Source organism: Capra hircus, chromosome 6, assembly GCF_001704415.2.
Source record: "Capra hircus breed San Clemente chromosome 6, ASM170441v1, whole genome shotgun sequence".
Classification (NCBI taxonomy): Eukaryota; Metazoa; Chordata; class Mammalia; order Artiodactyla; family Bovidae; genus Capra; species Capra hircus.
Window position 1 is genome coordinate 56448421 of NC_030813.1, and position 18983 is coordinate 56467403.

Here is an 18983-nt window from a genome sequence, read left to right on the forward strand (position 1 = left end):
AACTGTTTCCTCATTTAATTTAAAATTAATGTGTCTTTTTTTTCATTAACCAGTAGTCATTGTGTACTTTTTACTCACCTGAACCTCAGAATATTATAAAGAATGCCTCAAGGCTTTGATGTAATAAAAGGTGATGGAGCTTCTGGGACTTAAAAGTAAAATTCTCTCAGAGGATAACCTATTATTTTAGGAAAACTATCTTTGAAAGCAGTATTAATTAGGAACCATCAGCTAAGAATTGCTAGATGTTCTGTATCACCAGTCTTTGAGAGTTCAAACACAGGGAAAATGGGCCAAATATGAAAGAAGCTCAATGAGGGAAGAAAAAGGAATCCAAACATGTTACTGTCTAAGTAAAGTACAAAGAAGAAGTACACAAAGAAGATCTTCATGACCAAGATGACCATGAGGTGTGATCACTCACCTAGAGTTAGAGACCTTGGAATGCAAAGCCAAGTGGGCCTTAGGAAATATCACTGTGAACAAAGCTAGTGGAGGTGATGGAATTTCAGCTGAGCTATTTCAAATCCTGAAAGATGATGCTGTGAAAGTGCTGCACTCAATATGGCAGCAAATTTGGAAAACTCAGCAGTGCCCACAGGACTGGAAAAGATCAATTTTCCTTCCAATTCAACAATGCCAAAGAATGCTCAAACTACCACACAACTGCACTCATCTCACATGCTGGTAAAGTAATGTTCAAAATTATCCAAGCCAGGCTTCAACAGTACATGAACCATGAAATTCCAGATGTTCAAGCTGAATGTAGAAAAGGCAGAGGAACCAGAGATCAAATTGCCAACATCTGCTGAATCATTGAAAAAGCAACAGAGTTCCAGAAAAATATCTCTTTATGCTTTATTGACTATGCCAAAGCCTTTGACTCTATGGATCACAATAAAATGTGGAAAATTCTGAAAGAGATGTGACTACTAGACCATCTTACTTGCCTCCTGGGAAATCTGTATGCAGGTCAAGAAGCAACAGTTAGAACTGGACATGGAACAACAGACTGGTTCCAAATTGGGAAAGGAGTACGTCAAGGCTGTATATTGTCACCCTGCTTATTTAACTAACATGCAGAGTACATCATGAGAAATGCTGGGCTGGATGAAGCACAAGCTGGAATCAAGATCACTGGGAGAAATATCAATAACCTCAGATATGCAGATAACACCACCTTTATGGTAGAAAGTGAAGAAGAACCAAAGATCTTCTTGAAAGTGAAAAATGAGTGTGAAAAAGTTGGCTTAAACTCAACATTCAGAAAACTAAGATCATGGCATCTGGTCCCATCACTTCATGCAAATAGATGGGCAAACAATGGAAACAGTGAGATATTTTATTTTTGGGGGGCTCCAAGATCATTGCAGATGGTGACTGCAACAATGAAATTAAAAGACACTTGCTACTTGGAAGGAAAGCTATGATCAACTTAGATGCCATATTAAAAAGCAGAGACATTACTTTGCCAACTAAGGCTTGTCTAGTCAAACCTATGGTTTTTCCAGTATTCACTGGAAAGTTGTCACTGTGACAGCTGTACTATAAAGAACGCTGAGCACCAAAGAATTGACGCTTTTGAACTGTGATGCTGGAGAAGACTCTTGAGAGTCTCTGGGACTGCAAGGAGATCCAGCCAGTCCATCCTAAAGGAAATCAGCCCTGGGTCCAACCAGTCCATCCTAAAGGAAATCAGTCCTGGGTGTTCATTGGAAGAACTGATGCTGAAGCTGAAACTCCAATACTTTGGCCACTGGATGCGAAGAACTGAATCAGTGGAAAACCCTGATGCTTTGAAAGATTGAAGGCAGGAGGAGAAAGGGATGACAGAGGATGAGATGGCTGGATGGCATCACTGACTCAATGAACATGAGTTTGAGTAAGTTCTGGGAGTTGGTGATGGACAAGGGAGCCCGCCATGCTGTAGTCCATGGGGTTGTGAAGAGTCAGAAAGAACTGAGCGACTGAACTGAACTGAATGAAGTAAAGTACAAACAAGAAAGCAAACTTCGGTCTGAACATATGTGCTGCTATTTAAATAGAGAAGCTTTCAGTTAAACTTTCAGTTATTATTTTTAATTATAAAAGTAGTACATGTCCTATCAGTTCAGTTCAGTTCAGTTCAGTCACTCAGTCGTGTCCGACTCTTTGCGACCCCATGAATCGCAGCACGCCAGGCCTCCCTGTCCATCACCATCTCCTGGAGTTCACTCAGACTCACGTCCATCGAGTCTGTGATGCCATCCAGCCATCTCATCCTCTGTCATCCCCTTCTCCTCCTGCCCCCAATCCCTCCCAGCATCAGAGCCTTTTCCAATGACTCAACTCTTCGCATGAGGTGTCCAAAGTACTGGAGCTTCAGCTTTAGCATCATTCCTTCCAAAGAAATCCCAGGGTTGATCTCCTTCAGAATGGACTGGTTGGATCTCCTTGCAGTCCAAGGGGCTCTCAAGAGTCTTCTCCAACACCACAGTTCAAAAGCATCAATTCTTTGGTGCTCAGCCTTCTTCACAGTCCAACTCTCACATCCATACATGACCACAGGAAAAACCATAGCCTTGACTAGACGGACCTTAGTCGGCAAAGTAATGTCTCTGCTTTTGAATACACTATCTAGGTTGGTTATAACTTTTCTTCCAAGGAGTAAGCATCTTTTAATTTCATGGCTGCAGTCACCATCTACAGTGATTTTGGAGCCCCCTCAAATAAAGTCTGACACTGCCTCTACTGTTTCCCCATCTATTTCCCAAAAGTGATGGGACCAGATGCCATGATCTTCGTTTTCTGAGTGTTGAGCTTTAAGCCAACTTTTTCACTCTCCTCTTTCACTTTCATCAAGAGGCTTTTTAGTTCCTCTTCACTTTCTGCCATAAGGGTGGTGTCATCTGCATATCTGAGGTTATTGATATTTCTCCTGGCAATCTTGATTCCAGCTTGCGTTTCTTCCAGTCCAGCGTTCCTCATGATGTACTCTGCATAGAAGTTAAATAAGCAGGGTGACAATATACAGCCTTGACGTACTCCTTTTCGTATTTGGAACCAGTCTGTTGTTCCATGTCCAGTTCTAACTGTTGCTTCCTGACCTGCGTACAGATTTCTCAAGAGGCAGGTTAGGTGGTCTGGTATACCCATCTCTTTCAGAATTTTCCACAGTTTATTGTAATCCACACGTGTTCTATACTAAAATAAAAAACAAAGAAGCATGTAATGGTCTTTTGATGTGTTCACTTGACATTTTAATCAAACTAAGTAGTGTAATGAGACTGATTTGTTGCCCTTAACTGAGCTGTAGAAAGTGGAGAAAGAAAAGAATGATCTCAGGGTTTCAAATTCTCAGCAGAAGCTTCAGATAAATAACTTTAAAGACTCTATATCTTCCCTAAAAGAAACTTTCACCTATTGTAGTTTCAGAGTGGATATTTCTGAAAACCAAACCCAAGGTCTCATTCTATGACTAAGTTATAATGCAAATTGAATTCCCAACCTCCCAGGGTGTCCTCTGTTAAAGTGAGGGCATTGACTAGGAAGAAATTAAATCCTAAAAACTGGAATAGGGTCATTTAGGTAGCTCCCAATAAAGCTGGGGTTATTGAACCCCGAAATTTTGCCAAGTCCTCTTTGCCAGGAAGAGCAGCTCTTTCATCTTTGCCAAAAGAAACTATAATGGCCTCCCAGAAGCAGTTGCCTGACAAGGCAGTACTTATTTCCCTCAGGATGACCCCCCACCATCCCTCTTTGATGCTAAACCTATCATTAGACTCAGTTCACAGTAGGCTCCCGAGGCAAGGTAGAGATTATAACCCAAGAAAAGCTTCATTGCTGTTTAGTTGCTAAGTCATGTCCAACTCTTTGTGACCTCATGAACTGTAGCCCACCAGGATCCTCTTTCCATGGGATTTCCCAGGTAAGAATACTGGAATGGGTTGCCATTTCCTTCTCCAGGGGATCTTCCTGGCCCAGGGATCCAACCTAAGTCTCCTGTTTGGCAGATGGTTTCTTTACCATTGAACCACTTGTCACTATATATCAAAAGAACTGTACCTTTTTTTTTTTTTTTCCAATTCATATAAACAGAAATCTTGGAAATGTGTGTGAGAATAAATTTTAAATGTTTGGGATCATGGTGGTTGAATACACAATTCAATTCAGTTCAGTTCAGTCGCTCAGTCATGTCCGACTCTTTGCGACCCCATGAATTGCAGCATGCCAGGCCTCCCTGTCCATCACCAACTCCCGGAGCTCACTCAGACTCACGTCTATCGAGTCAGTGATGTCATCCAGCCATCTCATCTTCTGTCGTCCTCTTCTATTCCTGCCCCCAAATCCCTCCCAGCATCTAAGTCTTCTCCAATGAGTCAACTTTTCTCATGAGGTGGCCAAAGTACTGGAGTTTCAGCTTTAGCATCATTCCTTCCAAAGAAATCCCAGGGCTGATCTCCTTCAGAATGGACTGGCTGGATCTCCTTGCAGTCCAAGAGACTCTCAAGAGTCTTCTCCAACGCCACAGTTCAAAAGCATCATTAGATAAGGCTTAATTTATTGTTATGATCACAATTGTAAGAGATTCTGGATTCAAATTTGCTTGAGAAGTTGGAAAAAACTCTAGTTGGTTGGTTGGTTAACTAAAACATGTGATCAAACATGGCCTTTGCTAAAATAAATTGAAATGCTAAGACTGTCTTGGTAGAGGAGGGCTTTTATAGGCTGAAGAAGACTGGGAATTTAGTGTTTTTTATCATATAAGATCTGCTCCCCCACCATGGGAGGGGCCAGGGGATGCACCTTCCCCTTTTTCAACTGAATAAAATGAACTCGTGAGGGATCCCCAGTATCCTTGCAGAACCCTGCAGTCTCTTTTCTCTTTAGGTCAGAAATGACAGTGGGAACTGCTACAATAAACTAGGATCTCTAAGCACAAAGGGGATAATAGGATCCTGGGGTGGCAGAGGCCACATGGCGGCACTTAATCACTAAAGACACAGACAGTGTGATTACCATGATGGACAATGGACCCAGAGCCGTGATCAGGGTAGTCTGACCTGTAGAAATTAACACTGACTCCCCAGGGTGGCACCATTCCCCAGTGTTCTTAGTGTTCGTGCTTTTATTGCCTAATCTAAATTATGTTATGTCAATTAAATACAGGATAAAGTAATTTTTGATATCAAATTGCAGACATAGTATCTTTTATGTGAGCATGAGTATGCCTCTTTTCAGTCTGAAAAGTAATGTCTTAATAACACATTACTTATGTATCATTAACTCAGGAAGAAAGCTCTCTCTTTCAATTTGTGAAAGTATTTTTTAAATCCTGTTTTAGTAACTGAAAGACATTTAAAATTGTTTTGAGTTAACAAAACAACAGTAAATAAAATTCAAAGAGTATGTCACTTACGAACTCCTCTGTCCCACCTTTTATGAACCAGTATTTATGTTTGCTCAGGGGCCACCTAAGAAACTCCAATAACAGTTTAGGTTTAAAACACATCATAATAATTTCATTTTTAAAAAATCTGGGCCATAATTAGGAAAGTCATTATTAAAAGTCATTGTTAGAATATACTGACCAAAACACAAAGAATTTTTGGTGTGCTTCTTCCTTTGTGAGTTAGAATAACTTACAATATTCAAAATAAATATGCATAGCTAAATATAATACACATTGGAAATTCTAGTCCTTCTTAGATTGAAAAATTCTTATTGCTCTATTTAGAACAAACCAGGAGCTTGCTAAAACACAGCATGAAATTACAAAATTAACTCATGAGAATTGAAAGTCTACATAAAAAACCTTTGATTTACTGAGTAAAACATATGGATGCCAAACAGTACTTTTTTCTCCCTTATGTGAAAAGCCAACAGTATGATCTAAAGCCACAATCTTCATTTACCTATCAGATCTTTCCTTTTTTATTATATTTGAGGTTTTTTTCTTTTTGATATGGAATAATATATTTAAACATAAAATAGTCATATCACACCAATCATGAATGATGTACTGATATAGTATGTATATAGTGAAGAAAATTCACATTTAAGTGGACCCAGGCAGTTCACTCATGTTGTTCAGGGATCAACTCTATATGCAAGGTTGTAAGTAAATACTATATGACAACTCTGTATGTTTGTTCTCTGATTTAGGGAGACAGATTTCTGCAGGAATTATTGTTTCTTTGTAATTAAAATATTATTCACTAATGACTTATGTGCACGTGTGCAAAGTTGCTTCACTTGTTTCCGACCCTTTGAAATCTTATGAACTGTAGCCAGCCAGGCTCCTCTGTCCATAGGATTCTCCAAGCAAGCACACTGGAGTGGGTTGCATTTTCTCCCCCAGGGGATCCTCCTGACCCAAGGATTGAACCCATGACTCTTACGTCTCCTGCATTGGCAGGTGGGTTCTTTACCACTAATGTCATCTGGGAAGCCCCTCACTAATGACTTTCAAGTACTCAAATTCAGTTGCAGGTCAAAGAGAGTAAGTTAGAATCATTCTTTAAAAAACAGCATGGTCACTGTTAACATTATAACGTTCTAAAAAAATAAAGCACTTTTTAGAATTTATGTCAGTGATTTAAGGATAGGTCTCTAGATTCACATAAATTATAGCACTATCTGAAGTTGTAATAATAAGTTTCATAGATGCTTTAGTTATTATAAGTCAATTTTATTAAAAACATGTTTTCATTTTCATAATTGGAAACATACATATAACATCAGTGTTAGCGCAGCTGACCAGTAAAGTCAAAATAGGAAATTTAGAAATTTCCAATTATTTAGGCTTTTCATTGAAGAATTAAGCAGTCTTACATAAATCAGAATACTTTCTAGTGTTATTTTTACATTTTATTATTTTTATATTCTCATAAAATCAGAGAGAAGGCATATTAAACCAGTATAATTTCCAATTATTCATCTTAATTAAATATATTAATTGAACATGCCCCCTTTTAGACAAATATACCAATTACTAAAGCTTCCTAAATCACTTAAAAACAATGAAGACTCTCCCCAGCCCATAGGTTAATGGCTTTATAAGATTTCAAGCAACTCAAAAGGCCATTGTTATTATAGTAAAAGTTCCCCTCTTAGAAAATGAAAATACTTAAAGTTATTTTTCTTTTGGAAATGTTTCAGTTCTCATATCTTAAATTTATATAACCCCTTCTAAATCTCTATAAAGGGGCCTTCCTGATAGATCAGTTGGTAAAGAATCTGCCTGCAGTGCAGGAGACCCTGGTTCGATTCCTGGGTCGGGAAGATCCCTCAGAGAAGGGATAAGCTGCCCACTCCAGTATTCTTGGGTTTCCCTTGTGAATCAGCTGGTAAAGAATTGACCTGCAATGCAGGAGACCTGGGTTTGATCTCTGGTTTGGGAAGATCCCCTGGAGAAGGGATAAGGCTACCTGCTCCAGTATTCTGGCCTGGAGAATTCCATGACTGTGTAGCCCATGGGGTCGCAAAGAGTTGGACACGACTGAGCAACTTTCATGAAATCTCTATAGACCAAATAGCACAGGTACATCTACAAATTTTAAAAGATCTGAGAAGCTGATTTATTAATTTTTACTTTCTTTATGTTAGGTTTATCTAGGCAAGATATTCTAGAGTGGGCTCCAAACAAGTATTTGTAGGAAAAAAGTAGCTTTAAGTGTGAGAATCAATGCTCTGCTTTCCTATGTTCTCCAAGATCTTGCCTTTTAAATTCTTCTAAGTCTTGGTAGCTCTTCAACACATTGGAACAAACTTTACAAAAAAATCTTATTTAGCTTTTCCTATTGGTCTTAGCTGCAGATGGTGATTGCAGCCATGAAATTAAAAGACCCTTACTCCTTGGAAGGAAAGTTATGACCAACCTAGATAGCACATTTAAAAGCAGAGAAATTACTTTGCCAATAAAGGTCTGTCTAGTCAAGGCTATGGTTTTTCCAGTAGTCTTGTATGGACGTGAGAGTTGGACTGTGAAGAAAGCTCAGCACCGAAGAATTGATGCTTTTGAACTGTGGTGTTGGAGAAAACTCTTGAGAGTCCCTTGGACTGCAAGGAGATCCAACCAGTCCATTCTAAAGGAGATAAGTCCTGCATGTTCTTTGGAAGGAACGATGTTAAAGCTAAAACTCCAGTACTTTGGCCACCTCATGCAAAGAGCTGACTCGTTGGAAAAGGCTCTGATGCTGGGAGGGACTGGGGGCAGGAGGAGAAGGGGACGAACGAGGATGAGATGGCTGGATGGCATCACGGATTCGATGGACATGAGTTGGAGTGAACTCCAGGAGTTGGTGATGGACAGGGAGGCCTGGTGTGCTGCGATTCATGGGGTCGCAAAGAGTCGGACACGACTGAGTGACTGAACTGAACTGAACTGATTGGTCTTAGTAGGAGGATTTGTCCCAGTTACCTACCAGGCTATTAGCTAAAGCTGTATTTGAAACATAATGCTAAATTTTCTATTTATAGTAATTATACAAAATTTCCGTTAAAGTAAATTTAGTGAGTACAATGTGAGTTCATCTAAATAAAAATATCAAGTAAATAGCATGCATAAAAATTAGGCAGGAATTCCCTGGTGGTCCAGTGGCCAAGACCATGTTATTAATGCTGGGGGCCCAGGGTAGATTTCTGGTCAGGGAACTAGATCCCACATGCTGCAACTAAGAGCTTGCATGCCCCAACTAAAGATTCTGCATGCTGCAACTAATACCTAGTACAGGCAAAACAATAAATAAATAAAAATATTTTTTAAAAAGTTAGGCAAGTGGCAAAAGACTTAAAGAATATGCCAGTGATTGAAGTCTAGGAAAGACAAAAATGAGGCAATCTATATTAAAAAATAGTACGGTGGCTTCCAAGTTCTTGATACTCAGAGGTAGCTCCCTTCCTTTAAATTAAGTGATCCTCACTGAGAGGCTCTCTGTTCATAAACTCAACTACCAGAAATCAGAGTTTCTGCTTAGTTTCTATTCCCAAGAACTGTAGTAACAGTTCTTCTTCTTCTTTTTTTTAATCTCTAATCAAACATTTACTTAGTATCCAGTGTGTGTCAGAAAGTTGATAAAATGTTATTCAGTGTCTGATCTCAAGGAGCTCACAGCCTGCCTAAGACAGAAAAATGAGCAAATTGCATTAGTGGCATTAGAGCAACAACAGAATCAGGGACAAGAAAAAGAAATTGTATAGGGTTGGTGTGATAACTTTCTCTTGGGGTGGGAAGTTATGAAAAAGTTATTGGGGAATCTGGGGATTAATAAATTAACAATAATCTCCTAGGGAAAGATTGAAGGCAGGAGGAGAAGGGGACGACAGAGGATGAGATGGCATCACCGACTCAACGGACATGAATTTGGGTAAACTCTGGGAGCTGGTGATGGACAGGGAGGCCTGGCATGCTGCAGTTCATGGGATCACAAAGAGTTGGACATGACTGAGGGACTGAACTGAACTGAACTGAACTGAACTGAGGTAATGCAGAAGGAAGGTGAAGATGTTCCACTGAGAGTCAGAGATGGAATTCTTGGGAGAGAAGAGTGCCTGTATGCAAAGAGATGTGAAGAACCAAGGTTTGGTTGGGTCACTCAAGAGAGTCCACTGTTGCTGATATTGAGAAGGAATAGCGAGATAATCTGGTTAGAGAGAAAAACAGGAGGGAGATCATGAAGGAATACAAAGAGCTCTGGTGATTCTCTCCAGGCAACAGAGAACCGCTGATGTATTGAATAGTTTAACCAGAGCAGGGATATCATCAAAGTCATGTTAGTGAATCAAGAAAAGATGATTTGGGCATCAGGGTGAGGACTTGGGCCTTGGTAAGAGGATCAATGAACAACAAAGTGTGTCATGAAATCGTAACACTAATTTTTTAACAAAGTTGCAACTTTGACCAGAGTTGCAATAACGAACAATTCTTGAAGACTTCAACATTTATGGTTCTTGTTTGTATCAATATTTGTAGAGATACAGTCATAGGACAAGAAATTAAATTTCTGTATTGATGGCTATAAATGGTATTTTATGAAATGCATACTTAAAAATATATATTCTAAACTTTTGTCTAGAGCAAAAAATTCTTAATTTTTTTCGTGAGGACACAAGGCAACTCAACTTACTGGAGGGCAATTTTTCCTATATTCTACAGGCAGAAAGAACATTCAAAGTCAAGTTAGCTTTTGAATATCTGCTGAAATTGGTGGGAGAGGGAGGAAAAACTACCAGCCACTGTAGCACATGCCTGTGCGTAGTGTGGAGGTGGCAAGTTAACATGAGAACTCCTAAAACTGACTTTTGTCAAACATCATCAATAACAGCACAGATCTTGGCCCTAATTTGCTGAGTATCATTTTGTCTCAACATTTCTGTAACAATTATAAATTAACTGGAAACAGGGATAAGGATAAAAGTGGAAACAGAAAAGAGGTAAGTGAAAGATTTTTTTTTTTTTCATATTGTAATGGAAAAAATCTCTTGATTCTCTTCGCACCACATATATTTAAAACTAATTATTCCTAATTTTGATAAAATGAGAAGTTTTAAAACAAAATCTCTCATAGGATATGTACTCTGAATTCTCACCATTAAATAACAAGTTCTCCTATTCTTCATGAATAAAATCTGAATAAATTTGATTAGCAATGAGAGAATTCCAACTCAAAATTGTTGTTACTTCTACTTATTTCAATGACATTGGACTATGAAAAGGGACATAAAAGAACTAATTTACTATAAAATATACCCATAATTTTTATTATTAGAAATAATATTAGCCTACCAAATAAGAATTTAATTAACTTCAATGCATTTATATCAATCTGGGTTTTGAATTTTTACAGAATTTTTTTTAAATCAAAATAGTTTCAAATGAAGATGTGAGCAAGTACATTAATATTGGCACACTTCTAAAAAATGTACTGCTGCTGCTGCTGCTGCTAAGTCACTTTAGTCATGTCCGACTCTGTGTGACCCCATAGACAGCAGCCCACCAGGCTCCCCTGTCCCTGAGATTCTCCAGGCAAGAACATTGGAGTGGGTTGCCATTTCCTTCTCCAATGCATGAAAGTGGAAAGTGAAAAGTGAAAGGCGCGACCCCATGGACTGCAGCTCCTCCGTCCACGGGATTTGCCAGGCAAGAGTACTGGAGTGGGGTGCCATCGCCTTAACCCACAAAAATGGTCATTAAATACTGAAAGCTACTGAAAAGATATTGTTTGGAATCATTGTCATTCATGGGTTTCTAGAGCTCTGAAATGTTTGTTTTTAAATATTCTATCTAGTCTCATAGTTGTTTGCTAGGGGAAGGATGTGCCAGCCTCCTCACTCTGCCATACTGGAAGTCCCATCTAGCCACACCTTTTTGTAAAGGCCCACAGGACAGTTTTGCTTTAGGATACGTCTGCTAACAGTGAATACTGGTTCAGACTGGAACAGTTAGGGGCCATTGCCTATGACCAGTGAAGAGCTTATGTGTGCCTAAACCTAGGCAGAAAAATGGAACAGGTCTGGATCCACGTGAAGTTTCAGATGTACAATCACTGCAACTGGATTATGGGATACTGACTGTGAGGAAGAGACAGATGTAAGTCACTTTGGATTTTTCAGTTTATGTGACTGTATAATAATAATTTTGTTATTTTTAAAAAAATATTTTCCTTCCGTTTTGTGCCAAGCACTAAGCTAAGCATTAGGGATAGGGGTAAACAAAATGATGCTGTCCCTAATTTTATCTGGCATCCACCAAAAGTGTCATCAAATAAATTGATAAATTGATAAATCATAATTATTTTTGACATATTAATTGGGTGACTTTCATCAGAAATATTTATAAACTCAAGGTACTAAGTATGAACAAATGGAACAAAATTGAAAGAGGTAGTAATGATTGCTTATTTCCACATGGGGGCGCATTTAGACTCAGAGACTTTTCGCTCCCTGCTGCTGAGGCTGCTAAGTCCATTTGCTTGCCCAAATGTCAGTGCTGCTTTTTGGGAATAGAATGATCGTGGATATTTAAGTAATTCTTAGCATTATTTAATATCTTCTTTATGAGAAAAACAAACAATAAGCATCTTTTCTCCAAAACAGTTGACAGAAGTGTTATCTTTTGAAAATACAGTTTCTTTCTCTGTTTTTCTTCCTATGACTCTAGAAGCATTACACAAAGAAGAAATTTGGCGTGTGCTCAGTTTTTTTCCCTTTTACATTTGCTCTTCAATTGCTTAGAAAATCTAGAAGGATAACTGGTATGTGAGAGCCAGCACTCACATAAGAGCCTGAATTTCCCCATGACCTAAAAATTTGTATTAAGTTAGCAGACAACTTTTAAGAAAAATGTGCAGAATTTGAGTATTTTTCTGTCAAATGCAAGGAATTCTCTGACCTTGAATTCTGACTTTGATAAAAGAAACACTAATTTTAGACTTTGGCAAAATTGTGGGCTATCTCCCTAAAAAGAAACATGTTACTGTATAGTAGCTTTTCATCTTTTCATTGTGTTTATGTACATATTTCTAGTCATAATGTGGAGGAATAAAGCTATCACCTACCTTATTGATACAAAAAAACCTTCATCATTATCTTACCTGTTCTAGAGGGAAAAGGTGTCTTAATCATTATTTTGCAGTCTCTCTTATTGGTAAGTGTGATATAAAATTCTTTTTCGTTTTAAATTGATATTAGTTACTTGCAGAAATACCTTCTATGATTTCTATAATTTAATAATTTGTTCTGTAATATTTTGAAATTTAGTTACACCCCTATCCCTCTCTACTCTTGAATGGAGGCAGAAGAACAGGAAAAAAATGGGAGAATTGTTGTGCATTGTGGGTCTGACATGAGTCTTCTTGAGAGTTTTGACTGAAATGAAGAAGAAAAGTGGTTGTATAATTTTCTCATTTTATAAACTTGAATCCATTACATTTTGACTCTAAAATTCTGTGATTTCATTATTTTTATGATTTTTTATAAATTAGTGAGAAAATTAATTGAACAAACATACTTGTTTGAATCTAACCAGATGCTTTTTCTTTATTCGAATAGTTTTCTACACTTTGTTCTAATACTAATACTGCCCAAAGTAATCCTGAATCTAGGCTTTTTATTAATTATTCTATTCTCATGGATATAATACTTTTTCTTATTTCTTTCAGGATATGAATGGTTGTTAATTTATTTATTTTCCTGTTTTTAAAAATAATCTTCTCCCAGGTTAGTATCCATTTGCTCCCTTCTAATAGCTTTTTCCAGACATCCTGGAATGTGAAGTCAAGTGGGCCTTAGAAAGCATCACTACGAACAAAGCTAGTGGAGGTGATGGAATTCCAGTTTAGCTATTTCAAATCCTGAAAGATGATGCTGTGAAAGTGCTGCACTCAATATGCCAGCAAATTTGGAAAACTCAGCAGTGGCCACAGGACTGGAAAAGGTCAGTTTTCATTCTGATCCCAAAGAAAGGCAATGCCAAAGAATGCTCAAACTACCACACAATTGCACTCATCTCACATGCTAGTAAAGTAATGCTCGAAATTCTCCAAGTCAGGCTTCAGCAATACGTGAACCGTGAATCCAGATGTTTAAGCTGGTTTTAGAAAAGGCAGAGGAACCAGAGATCAAATTGCCAACATCTGCTGGATCATGGAAAAAGCAAGCGAGTTCCAGAAAAGCATCTATTTCTGCTTTATTGACTATGCCAAAGCCTTTGTCTGTGTGGATCACAATAAACTGTGGAAAATTCTGAAAGAGATGGGAATACTAGACCACCTGACCTGTCTCTTGAGAAATCTGTATGCAGGTCAGGAAGCAACAGTTAGAACTGGAAATGGAACAGACTGGTTCCAAATAGGAAAAGGAGTACGTCAAGGCTGTATATTGTCACCCTGCTTATTTAACTTCTATGCAGAGTACATCATGAGAAATGCTGGACTGTAAGAAACACAAGCTGGAATCAAGATTGACAGGAGAAATATCAAAAACCTCAGATATGCAGATGACACCACACTTAGGGCAGAAAGTGAAGAGGAACTCAAAAGCCTCTTGATGAAAATGAAAGAGGAGAGTGAAAAAGTTGGCTTAAAGCTCAATATTCAGAAAATGAAGATCATGGCATCCGGTCCTATCACTTCATGGGAAACAGATGGGGAAACAGTGGAAACTGTCAGACTTTATTTTTCTGGGCCTCAAAATCACTGCAGATGTGACTGCAGCCATGAAATTAAAAGACGCTTACTCCTTGGAAGAAAAGTTATGACCAACCTAGATAGTATATTCAAAAGCAGACATTACTTTGCCGACTAAGGTCCATCCAGTCAAGGCTATGTTTTTTCCAGTGGTCATGTATGGATGTGAGAGTTGGACTGTGAAGAAGGCTGAGCGCCGAAGAATTGATGCTTTTGAGCTGTGGTGTTGGAGAAGACTCTTGAGGGTCCCTTGGACTGCAAGGACATCCAACCAGTCCATTCTAAAGGAGATCAACCCTGGGATTTCTTTGGAAGGAATGATGCTAAAGCTGAAGCTCCAGTACTTTGGCCACCTCATGCAAAGAGTTGACTCATTGGAAAAGACTCTGATGCTGGGAGGGATTGGTGGCAGGAGGAGAAGGGGACGACAGAGGATGAGATGGCTGGATGGCATCACGTACTCGATGGACATGAGTCTGAGTGAACTCCAGGAGTAAGTGATGGACAGGGAGGCCTAGCGCGCTGTGATTCATGGGATCGCAAAGAGTCTGACACGACTGAGCGACTGAACTGAACTGAACTGAAGAGCTTTTTCTGGTTATTTTCTATGTGTCATGGTAAAAAACTTCCATGCGCATTCATTAACTCTTGTTTGTCTGTTTAGTTTTTTAGAAAGGTTACTATAATCCGATTGGAAACTTTGAGCATATATGGGGCTTGTTTCTTTTTGCCTGCACTTGAAAAGAGTCTGACTGGGCCATTATGAGCAGTATTAATATCAATTGTTTAATACACTGTTTAGCTACGCTACTCCATTGTATCGCTGCTGTGGCATCTAGTTTGTTTGGTCAAGTAGCCACAGGGACCTTATGCAAGCACTCACCCTAGAGAGCATCCTGCAGATTCACAAGCGAATATTAGTTCCTGATGTGACTTTCCCAGTAGCCCTTGTGATCAACAGTCTCCCCTGCCTCCCAGTGCCTTCCCCTCATATGACATTTAAATATGACCCCTGCAGAGTTTACCAGCACTCTGATCTTTTGGGTTGAATTTATCAATCCAGCCCAGCCTGGGAACCCCATAGCACTCTACCCATGGAACCTAATAAAGCTTTGTGCCCCACGTCCTGCTTCTCTCTCTGCACTCAGCCTTGATTTCCCTATGTGGCTCCTCGAAGCATGCTTATTTCAGGACCTGTGAGTAGTAACCTTCTCAATTTCAATTTCTCTTGTGGTCTGGTGTTAAACTGCAACTAACTTCTGGCATCCTGTGCTCTACTTAACAAATATTATTTTAACTAATTCATAACACACACATGTATACATATATCCATTTACCACATATATGCTGTTATTTCAAAACTGGAATCATGTGGTTCTGAATGTTGGAATTACAGTAACATTATCTTATGGGAATTACATAACATTATTCAAATATTATTTGGAAATATGGTAGTTAATTCTCCTATAAGATTTCATTGTATGAACTGAGTATATGTGCTTTCATAGGTAGATCAGGTATAGAGGGAAGACACAACCCCCAGTGACATCCTTCTTAAGTCTCACTCCTCTAACTAGACTTGCCATGTACTAATAAGAGTTCCCATAGACATTGCCGAAGGAGTGTCACCAACCAAGGCTCTGCAGCACTTTACTCATTTACATCAATCAAATAAGGGTCAGGTATCAAGCTTCAGGTTCAAAGGATATATAGGGACATAAACAGACACACAACAAAATTATGAAATAGAAACTGGAGAAAAAAGAAATAATTCTAGGCTGTAATTTAAAGCTTATTAGGAGGAGAAAAAGAATATTTGCTGCCATGTCAGTAAACAAGGAGGTTATAGTCATCAGTAATTGCAGCCCCACAGATGGCGACCTAGTGAGCCCCGAGGGAACTCAGAAAGGAAGGAATCCCTGCCTTCTAGCAGCCATCAGACTGTATCACTCTGTAAGATAAGCCATGAAGAAACTCTGGATGTAAAAATACAGGATACTGGCCCCAGTTAGCTAAGATGAATATTGAAGGACTCATTTCAGTGAGTCCAGATTCTTGTATCTTCCCATGGAGATGTGCAAAATTCTTTAGCGAGATCTGGTTTACTTGAATTAACAATACTCTTTTGATATTCAGACTACCTGCCCTTTGTTGTAAAACTTCTGTATAAACTGGCTCCCCTCTACTCACCTTCTTGGAGCAATTATCTCAGGGCTATATGAGATGCTCCCTCGCAGGCATGAAGTCCTAAAAATTCCCACTGAGTAAAACATAACTCCCAACTTTTAGATTGTGAATATTTTTTTAGGCTACAAGGGTATAATGTATGAGAATAAAGAGAATGAACAATTTGAGGGATTTGCTCAAAAATAAGTTGCAAACTTATTTAAGAAACACAGGCATAGAGCCAAATAGACTGGGTTCAAATCTAACTCTTCCACTTATTAGTTATTAGATGTTGAACAATTTATTTAATTTCTAGGACACTTTCCTTAGCTATTAAATGTTACTGTTTAGTTACCATTTCTAACATAAGATTACTGTGAAAATTTTAAAAGACAATGAATTTAAGTTGCTCAGAATAGTGCCCAGCACAAGTATTTACTCAGCAAATGTTAATTTTTATGATTACAGAAGAATAAACATGTGCTCATTATATAAAATGAGAAGAAAGTGTAAAGGAGAGAAACACTATATGATCCACGCATCACTAATTTACACGGAGGAAAAGCTTTTCGTGTTTGGTTGGTCAGAGTCCTTAGAGAATGACTTTCCAGGTCTTGGGAGAGATGGGATGGCAGAATTCTTGGAACCTAGTAGGGCAAGACATCTGAGAGTATCAGGTTTCAGCATATAATTATTTTTTCACCTATTTTCTTTCAATACTGGAATCCAGCTTGCATGAGGGGCTGGTATACCTCAGTTCTGAGTACCTTTGTTTTACTTTCTCTATGGAATAAGACTACATATTTGCATATTCTCTATGGAATAAAACTACACCTTTAAAAAATGGATCAATAGTCATCCCATTGCAGAGGGGGGAAGATTTCTTACCAGGATTTTTCAGCAGATTGATCACAAACTTTGACCAGAGTTCCAGGAAACATTGGGAAAGAGTTCAACCATAGAAACCCAGTATTGTCCATTATGATTTTTTACTCATCCACACACATCTGCATCTGTTTTTTCCCCAAACCCCTGACTTCATGCCACTACCAGGTTTCCCAAGCATCCAATTTTGCTAAATCACCATATTTGCCTTTGTGGGCAAATTCTCATGAAACTGCCCTTCTCCTAAAAAAATAAAATAAAATAGACAAGCACATGATTTCCCTTATTACAAGGTCCTATTTTCAGCTAACTAATTATTTAGTAAGCTACTATATCTTTATTCATTAGATAAAATAAGGGGATTCAGAAATAAGGATTCTGAAGTTTAGTAACGTTTTCCAATAGATAATCAACAGAAGCAAAAATGGTAGAAAAGACAGTTGCCACTCTTGCTTCAGCTGCATGAATATTCCAACAATGGACAGGGGATGAAGCAAACTCAGGCAGAGTTCAGGTTCACATCTGACATGATGAAACTGGAGAGTAACAGCGTACAGCAGAGTGTGGCTGGCCAATCCAAAAGGCTTGGCTGGGTAGTCACAGATGGCAGGTGCTGATATACCAGGTCAGACAGATGCCATCGCTGTGATCCAAGTGCTTCATCCGTTTTCCAGCCGGGGAATGAAGTGCAGCAGTAGTGAGAGTCAAAGGAGTCATTAACTGTTAGGCTGTGTGTCAGAGCTTTATCCACACGGATTCAGAGCTGAACCAAAGCTCCAGTTCTACCAGGCATAGATTGGAAAGCAAGGCGAGAGTATAGGAAGTGTGTGACCTAGAGACAATGAGCTAGCAGAGAGCATCCTGGTCATTGGCTATAAGACCATTGCTAAACACTGCAGAAAGTTTCTCAAAGTGTAGTCTACAGACACCCTGAACTAGAATCATAAGGTTAATGTGCCAGGAAGACAGATTCTTGTTCTTTCTGTTTGGCTAGAGAGCTTAGGAGTTGCTTCTCTCACAGGAGACAATGCAGGTGTCCCAGTCAATAGTATCTGGGGTTGTATGTTATATGGGAAGCAAGGTATCACAAGAGTCCTTCACTTGAAATAAATGAACTGGCTATAATAACTTACATGAGGCATTGAAAGCTGTGTAACTACTTAACACCTTAAGAGCTTTTATAATCAAAGTATAGTTGATTTACAATATTAGTTTCAGGTGTATAACATAGTGATTCAATATTTTAATAGATTTCATTCCACTTAAATTTGTTATAAAATATTGGCTATTTCCCTGTGTTGTACATTATTATACCTTTGTGTCTTATTTTATACATAGCAGTCTGTGTTTATCTTATACATTGCCCCTTATCCCCTTCCCCTGTCTTGCTGTCCCCCCATCCCTCTCCTAACTAGTAACCACCAGTTTGTTTTCTGTAGCTGTGAGTCTGTTCCTGTTGTGATATATTTTATTCACTTGATTTGTTTTTTAGATTCTACATAGTATAAATAAAAACATACATTATTTTCCTTTCTGTAACTTATTTTACTAAGCTTAACACACTCTAGGCCTATCCAAGTTGTTTCAAATGGCAAAATTTCATCATTTTTTATGACTGAGTAATATTCCATTATGTAGACGTGTGTGTGTGTGTGTGGTGTGTGTGTGTGTGTGTGTGTGTGTGTGTGTGTACCACATCTTCTTTATCCATCATCTGTTGATGGACACTTGGGTTCCTTCCATATCTTGGCTATTGTAAACAATGTT